Genomic DNA, 8,729 nt, shown 5'->3' on the forward strand with positions numbered 1-8,729 from the left:
CGGAGCAGGGGAAAGTGAGGTGAGACTGGAAGGGCCTTCAAGTTAATGGCGGGGTGAATAATTCATCGGCGCCTCGAATTAGTAACCTGATTCCCGGGTGCTTCCTTCACTCCACCCTGAGGTGACGGATCTGGTGTCGCCCGGTTTACACGTTCTGAGATCTGTCCGGCCCCGGGCGGCCGGCTGCTGGGGAAGGGAAGCTGGCGGGGCTGGAAGGGAGCTGGGTGGTGGAGAAGGGGCCTGAGTCTGGGGCTAGACAGACTCCTGTCCGTCCCAGAACAGCCCCTAACTGGCTGGGGGACCTGGAACAAACCATCTCACTCCTCTAGGCCTCGGTCTTACGCCTCTGTCCAGGGGGACCATTCAGCCCTGCCAATAGGCTGGTGGTGGAAATGAAATGTTAAGCACATGGCGGGTGGTCGCACAGGCTTTTCCTATCACCCCTTCACAGGGCAACTGAAGGGCGTCTCTAAGAAGGGGGACGACGGGACAAGTGCCCTTCGGACACGCCCAGGTGAGCTCAGAGGGAGAGGGGAGGAGGCGGGCGTGGTCAGCTGGCGAGGGCAACGTCTTCGTGGAAGAACACAGCAGGAAGGACACACGGGGATAATCATATTGTGCCGCTCCTAACGCAGTCAGGACCACAGTGTACATTCTGGCCAGGAATATGAAGTGTTCACCCCTTTATGGACCCACAGAGCTTGCCGGAACATCCCTATGAGCCAGACTCTGTGCTCAGAGCTCGGCTGCAGAAATGCCCTCCTCAGCTCGGCGTCCAACAGGAGCCCCATGGGGTTCCGTTCGGCCCGACACGCATTTCCTAAGTCCCTCTGCTCAGAGCCCGCACCAGGCACGGGGCATCCGGGGTACAGAGGGCACATTCCCGCCTCCCAGTGAGCAGCCTGGGCTCCGGTGAGACAGACAGGGCCGGGCCCTGGCTCTCCCACCCACTGCCAGGCGGTGGGAGCCGGGGAAGTCACCTGAGCTCCCCGAGGCCCGGTCCCGACTGGACAGCAGTAGCTGCAGGCTGCTGGGAGCCTTCGGTGAGCTCGTGTGTGGGGAGTCTTCGTGCTGAGGAGCAAATTGACTCTGTTCCTCAAGGAACTCACATGTCCACCTGCCGGACCGCATGCTACCCCTGGCCTGTCCTTTATCAGGAGGTCCCTGTTAGGCAGGGGGGATGCCCAGAGCCGATGCAAGCACCTGCAAGGTAGAAGGTGACAAAGATAGCTGGCTAGCTGGCGCCTTCCTAGGGCCTTCCTAGACCCCTGGCCCAAGGCAGGAATTCCACACCTCTCACGCCCTCCCCCCTCCACTGCCTAAACAGCTGTATAAAAGAAGTACCTATGCCGCTTTTTGGCTCGAACTGCCCTGCCCGACCCTCGGACCAGCGAGCTTCGTCCGGGAGGGCAAATTAAAACCTCCCCCCTTTTTAATGGCCTGGACTCCAAACCTCTCAGCTGGGACCTTACAGTCCCCAGGGAGCCCAGCGTGGGAGGCCACCTGGAAGGTGCTCAGCAAAGAGCATCGGGAACAGGCAGGCCTGAGGGATCTGCTTACCTGTGGGCTTGACTGGCAGGTGGACAGGTTCAGGATGAGAAGCCAGTTCAGGGTGCTGATGGGCAGCTTGCCGTTCGTTGTGGGCCAACGCGACTGGCCCCCATGGGCTCCTCCAGGTGCCGAGAGCCGGTTCCAGCGTGAAACAAGACGAGTTTTACCAGAGGTTGGTGAAGCCTGGGGGCTCCACAAGGGTGAGCCACACGTGTAATTTACCTGTTGGAAAGGGCTAGGCGCTTCCCCCAAACCCGAATAGCATTATTGTTAGCTGCCAGACAGCTCAGGGCATTTTATTGCCTCCGATTGGCCCAGCACCTGAACAGCTGTAGGCTATTCCCCAATCTGACCATACCCTTTGATACCGTACCCTTTTTAAAGTGTATATTTCCACCTTGCCTCGGACAAATTGTGTTATAATAAAAGCACAGGTCCTTGGTCAAGGTAAGAGTCTTCAGCTCCCTTTAGCTGAAGCCCCTCTGACCCCCAATGCCTTTCAAAAATACCTTTTGTCCTTGGACTCCTTCTTAATCATCTACCAGGGGTCCTCAAACTTTTTAAAGTGGGGGCCAGATCACGGTCCCTCAGAGAGCTGGAGGGCCGGACTATATGAACTACTAATTCCTACTGTAACACCTCGGCTGCGCTCACTGCCCAAAAAACCTGGCGGGCCGGATCAGACTCCTCTGCGGGCCGCATGTGGCCCGCGGGCCGTAGTTTGAAGACGCCTGCTACGCGCAGCCCCCTTCTCCAGAACGCTGAGCCCTTTGTAAGGCTGGGAAAAGAACTCGGCTTCCAGAGACAGTGTAGCTACGCCCCACGTTGTTCCATTGAGGGGCGGCGAAGTGGAGTGTTTGGCCCCCAGCGGCCACTGTCCCTGGGTGAGGCTGCTGCGGGCATCACCCTGGCGTTTCCAGCTGCCTGGGAATGGTGTTGGGTCCAGCGGTGGCAGGCACAGCTGCCTGCCTGCCTGGGGATGGGAATGTCACAGGATGCGGGCAGGGCCGTGACAGCACCCACAGAGCCATCCATTGCTGTCTCTGACGTCGCTCACCTCTGAGATGTTCATTCCACCCCCAGAACACCACTCTCTTCCGCCCTCGTGCACTGGTCTTCCCTCCCGGCTGCCGGCTGCCGGCTGCCTGGCGCCTCCCTCTCCCACGAAGGTGGTGGCAAGGGGGGAGGCAGAAGACAGGAGCAGGGAGGCTGCCATCCTGGGGGTTCTGGTTGGGCCCCAAGGAGCCACATCTCTCCATTAACCAAAGCCCAGGGGACTTGGGGAGCTTCCTGGAGGCAGAGCCAGAAGGAGGGAGCGCCCTCGTCCCCTTTAGCACAACTTTGCAAGGAAAGAATTACCAGCTCCGTTTCCCTGTTTGGTAATCAGGGCTCACAGAATTGCTTTTACTGGCTCGTTTACCACCAGGTATTTATTGAGCACATACTAAGTGCCAGGCCAATGCTCAGCTACTTGTGCACATTGTCCCACCTAACCCTCACAGCTCTGTGAGGGGTGCTAGTGTCCCCCAACATTTCCAAATACCCCCTGGGGACAGCACTACCCTGGCTGAGACTCCTGGCTGGTTACTGCCTGTCTCCCCACCAGCAGGTGATCAGCCAACGAGCAAACATCTGTATTTTATCATTGCGGTATTTCAGCCCTGGCCGGCCTAGGTGCTCAGTAAATATCTGCTGAGAGGTGGAATACTAGTGAAAGTATCCCTAACCCTAGCTGGTTTGGCTCAGTGGATAGAGCGTCGACCTGTGGGCTGAAGGGTTCCGGGTTTGATTCTGGGCAAGGGCACATGCCTGGGTGGTTGGCTGGATCCCCATTGGGGGCATGCAGGAGGCAGCCAATCAACGATTCTCCCTCATCATTGATGTTTCTCTCTCTCCCTTCCTCTCTGAAATCGATGAAAATTTTTTTAAAATAAAATAGAAAAGTATTCCTCGTTTACAAGCGAGGAAACTGAAGTTCAGAGAGATGAACGATTCGCCCACAGCTGCTTAGCGGCAGAGCTGAAACTTGTTTACATCTGACCTCTCGAAAGCCTGTTCTTACCATGGCACTGGCTCTTCCCACATGGAGGCCCTCAGCTCGGGGGTGAGGGTTGCAGATGCCTGGAATGGCAGACCTGGGGCCGAGACCCCTGCAGCCTCATTCACTGAGAGCCCCGGTCCCTCCCGCCTCTGACGTGCCCCTCAGGCCCCTGGCAGTTCTGGCCAGGAAAGCGGCACCTCCTACCCCATCCGGAGGTGGGCAGCTGAGCTTCAAAAAGTCCAGACACAGCCGAAACCGGTTTGGCTCAGCGGTAGAGCGTCGGTCTGCGGACTGAAAGGTCCCGGGTTCGATTCCGGTCAAGGGCATGTACGTTGGCTGCGGGCACATCCCTGGTGGGGGATGTGCAGGAGGCGGCTGGTTGATGTTTCTCTCTCATCGACGTTTCTGGCTCTCTATCTCTCTCCCTTCCTCTCTGTAAAAAATCAATTAAAAAATATATTTATAAAAAAAAAAAAAGTCCAGACACAGAAACCGCCATGCTCAGCCTCCGGGGCCTCCTGGCTGCACTGTGGAGGAGGGGCCTGGGGGACCAGGGCCTGGGACCAGCACAGGGAGAGGGGATTTCAGAGAGCCAATCCGACCCCCTTCTCACTACCGATTCTCAGGGACCCGGAGATGGCGGGACAGACACAGAGCCCATCTCCCGCGTGTCCGCGAGGGGCAGGCAGAGTGCGGCTCTCCCTCGTTTGTTATAACAGCATCCGCGCGCCTCTGCAGTCAGGTCTGTGAGAGCCAGCGGGAGCCTGCCCAGAGGGGTTCTGAAACATCGCTGAGCACCGAGGGAGGGGGTGATCCAGTCCTCAGAGTAAGCTGGGGAGGTAGGAGCGATTACGATATTGAGGAAACAGGTTCACAAAGGAGGGTCCACAGCAGCACCAAACGCTGCCAAAAAGTGATCTCGGGGCGCCAGATGGCCGTGGGTGGGGGAGTGAAGGGGCTGAGAACGTTGCAGGCAGCTCTTCAAGGAGGGGCTGGACACAGGAGACAGACAGACACAGAGACAGACGGAGAGCGCGCCTTCTGCTCTGGAATCACACGGAGGCCGGGCGAGCCTTGCTGTGCTGTTACCTCGGGGAACCTCGGACAGGCCCCCGCGCTGGTTGGCTGGAGCCGGCGGAGACGTGCTGGAGAGGCTGGGGGCCATTATTTGGAGGCTCAGGGGCAGCTCCCTGAAGGTGGCCACTGAGCTGGGCACGAAGGCTCGCTTCTGGTAAGCGCTGCTGCGCTGAGAGGGGTCGGAGGAAGAAATTTAACACACGGGGACCCCAGGGTGGGCCAAGCACAGCTCCAGGCACTTCACGTCCACACTCTCCTCCAGTCTTCACGGTCGCTAACCCTCGGCTGGTGTCTTCCACCAGGCCGTTCGTCCACGCTGCTTCAGCCCTCACTGCCCAGACGCTGCTCCGGATGAGGGGGAGGGGGTGTGAACGCGCCCGGGGGCCTCCCTCACGCAAGAACACCGTCCTCCACCTCCTCCGGAGAGCGCGCTTCTCTGCCTACAAAACGGGAAGCCGCTGCCCTCCGCGGACTGAGAGATCTGAGTGCGCTTCTTCGCGGACACTGTCCGTGTGCCCCCTGTCCCCCTGCTCACCGGGCTCTGGCAGGGCCTGCAGGACGGTCCTGCGCGCAGCCGGCTTCCTGCCGCTCTGTCCGTGAGCCCCTCACTCTTCCGCATGGCGCTGATGCATGCCATCTACTCGGAGAGAGCTCTGCAGGGTGAGGGGTCTGGGACCCAAAACTCAGCCCCAAGCCCCTCCGTCGGGGACCTGTCAGAGCAGCGCCACCGGACGGGCCAGCAGCACCTCGTGGTCAGAGAAAAGCGAACGGGGCGAGCATCCACCCGGCCTCCTCCGGAAGCCGGACCACACACGGCGGACGCCTGTGCCTCTGGCTGGAATCGCGTCAGCCTCGCACGGCTCCCAGCTGGCTGTGCAGATCAGGCGCTCCGAGGGGCAGCTATCTATGTCTTTGATTAATAAAAAATGGGAGATAAATTAATAATGACTTAAAACATGCAATTTGGGATCAAAATCTTCCAAAGAGAGGGGAGTTCCGGAGAGGGAAAAGCCAGAGGCCGGCCCTGAGCCTGGCACTGCTGAGCAGGGCGCTGAGTTCTCACGCCCACTGTGTGCCAGGCGCTGGGCCTGGGCATCGCACGGCCCCTTCGCCCTCAGCCAGCCCTGGGAGTGTGCTGCCACCCCCACTGGGCAGGGGAGTCAACCGAGGCTCAGAGAGGCCACGTCACTCGCTTTGACTCAGTGAGAGATCGGAACCTAGTTTAGCCACGCATAAAAAGGAACGTTTTGTTAAACGAAGGGAACGTGCCCTAGCGGTTTAGCTCAGTGGATAGAGCATCGGCCTGTGGACCAAAGGGTCCCGGTTTCTATTCTGGTCAAGGGCGTGTCCCTTCGTTGCAGGCTCCTTCCCGGCCCACAGGGCGAGTGCAGGAGGCAACCAATCTCTCACACCAGTATTTCTCTCTATCTTTCCCTCTCTCTTCCACTCTAAAAATCAATGGAAAAATATTCTCGGTGGGGATTGAAAATAAATCAACAAACAAAAAGAAGGAGAAAAGAACCCTACCTGTGGTGTCTGGAAAGTCACTCTGGTTTGAGTTTCCGAGGAAAAGAAGGGGGACAGGCAGAAAGAAGGAACAGCATGGAAGCTGCGAGTGCTGGGCACTGTTTATACCTTTGCTGCTCAATGTGGACCAGGCCGGCCCACAGTAGGCGCTCACAAATGAGAGACTGAAAAGTTTGGGGGCACATAAGGACCATCAAATCCTGAGGTGGGAGAGAGGGAATGAAAGTTTTGTTTGTTTTTAAATATATTCTTACTAGAGGCCCAGTGCACAAATCTCATAGGACGAGAGAGGCTGACATGATTCCTGTGGGTGGGGGGGTGGGGGGGGTTTCACTCAGCCCAGCCTGCACCCTTCCCAACCCGGGACCCTTGGAGGATGTCTCTCACAATCCTGGACTGTTTCCTAACTGCTCACCAGTCTGCCTGCCTGATCACTCATAACTGCCTCTCCCCCTGCCAGCCTTATCACCCCTAACTGCCTCTGCCTGCTGGCCTGATCGCCCCCAACTGCCCACCCCCACCGACCTGGTTGTGCCCAACAACCCCCCCTCAAAAGTCCCCCCCCCCCACCTGCCTGGTTGCCCTATGCAGCCTGCTGTTTGGTCTCCCCTCACTGCCCCCCCTACTGGCCTGGTTGCCCCATGCAGCCTGCTGCTCAGTTATTTGGTCACCCCTCTCTGCCCCCCCTGCTGGCCAGGTCGCCCCACCCAGCCTGTTTGGTCATCCATTCAGTTGTGCCAGTCGATTGGGCTTTTATATAGATAGATTGATTTCAGAGAGGGAGAGAGAGAAATATCAATAATGAAATCATTGATCTGCCTCCTGTGCACCCTACACTGAGTATCAAGCCTGTAATCCGGGTATGTGCCCTCACTGAGAATCAAATCTTGACCTCCTGGTTCACAGGTCGACACTCAACCACTGAGCAACACAGGTCGGGCGAAACGAGTATTTTTAAGCCTTTAGTTTTGGAAGCACTGTGAGCAGGTATTTTTAATCTTATTTTTTAAATCTTTGACTATGGAACTATTTCAAACAGAAAAAAGGTAGAACGTAATAAAGCAGAATCACCCAGCTTCACCAGAGGCTCATATCTGGCCATATGCATGTCAATTATTCTTATAACGCAATGACACAGGTAAGAGCCCTTCACCACACCACCCCCCCCCCCCCCGTCACCCCCACCCCTTTCCCTGTCGCCAGAGGTCACCCCTGTCCTTTAAGTTGGTGGGTCTCCTCCCTGAGTATTTGGCGCCATTTTGTGTTTTTAAACTTTCTGAATGTGGTGATTTCACTGTGCCCCTCCTTTTTCCTGTTATTACACTTCAGGATTTAGTCTGTGCTGGCACATGCAGGCCTGGCTCCTCACCTTACTGCTGTGCGGTATTCCGGTGCAGGTCTCTGTAGAACAGTTCAGCTCGTTTCTGCATTCCCTCACTGGGGGCACAGACACAAGTGCTTTTATCCTTTGCTGTTTCAAACGGCGCGGCCATGACAATCTTTACACACATCTCCCGGTGCGCTCGTGTGACACATGTGATCATCACAACAATGACAGCGTGCTGAAATGCCTGGACCCCTACATGACCTTGGAGAACGGCTTACTGTCTCATAAGCTTAGTTTCCTCATCAGTAAGACAGGGTACTAAAATGCATTTTGGCAACAATTACATGCTTCAGTGTAGCTGTAAACGCATTCTGCAACCTGTAAAGTACTCCTTGAGTATCGGCTGTTTATGATTCAGGGGGTAGACATGCAGGATGTACGGAGCAGCCCCCACATGGGGGACTCACCAAGCAGGCCTGGGAGGGGCCCTCGGTGTGCTCGCATGCAAAGGGGACCGTCTGAGGGGTGCCACGCGGAACACACGAGCCTGCCCACTCCTCTGGCCTGGAGTGCAGAGGAGGAAAGGCTTCGAGGGGAAGTGCCAGAGCCGAGCCCTCAGAAAACACGGCGGCCGAGGCGCGTGGCGGCAGGAGACGGGGCGGCAGGTGGCCCGGGAAGCGGAAGCGGCCAATGGGAAGGGAATGACTGATGCAAGAGGACAAACTGAAACACAGGGGCTGGGGGCCAGGGGGCCAGGGCTCAGCAAAAAGGAATAGCAAAGAGGCCGTATCCCGAGGGTGGCAGGGAGCCACCGGAGGATCTTCAGCAAAGGAATGAGTGACAGGCTCGGATGTCTGAGTGAGCGCCGAGGCCCGTGCCCACAGTCAGCAATAACGCACTGTCCACTTGAAAACGTGTCACGAGGGCCGATCTCACGTTAAGTGTCCCCACCGCAGTGAAAAAGAATGGTCTGGCTGAGTGTGAGAGGGCGTGGGGAGAGGCTGGAGGCCGGGAGACCCGTGAGGCGGCTCGAGCAGGGCAGCACGACACGGTGAAGGTGGGCCGAGGCCGCTGTCCTGTGCTGCCCTCACCAGACAGCGCACCTCCCACGCGGCAGCATCGCCAGGAGAGGCGGCAGCAGGGGGCTGCTGGCGGGAAGCTCGCCCTGACTCAGAGGTGCACCCCCACATCTCCCAACCAGTCCTC

This window comes from Pipistrellus kuhlii, unplaced genomic scaffold (assembly GCF_014108245.1).
Source record: "Pipistrellus kuhlii isolate mPipKuh1 unplaced genomic scaffold, mPipKuh1.p scaffold_m20_p_2, whole genome shotgun sequence".
Classification (NCBI taxonomy): Eukaryota; Metazoa; Chordata; class Mammalia; order Chiroptera; family Vespertilionidae; genus Pipistrellus; species Pipistrellus kuhlii.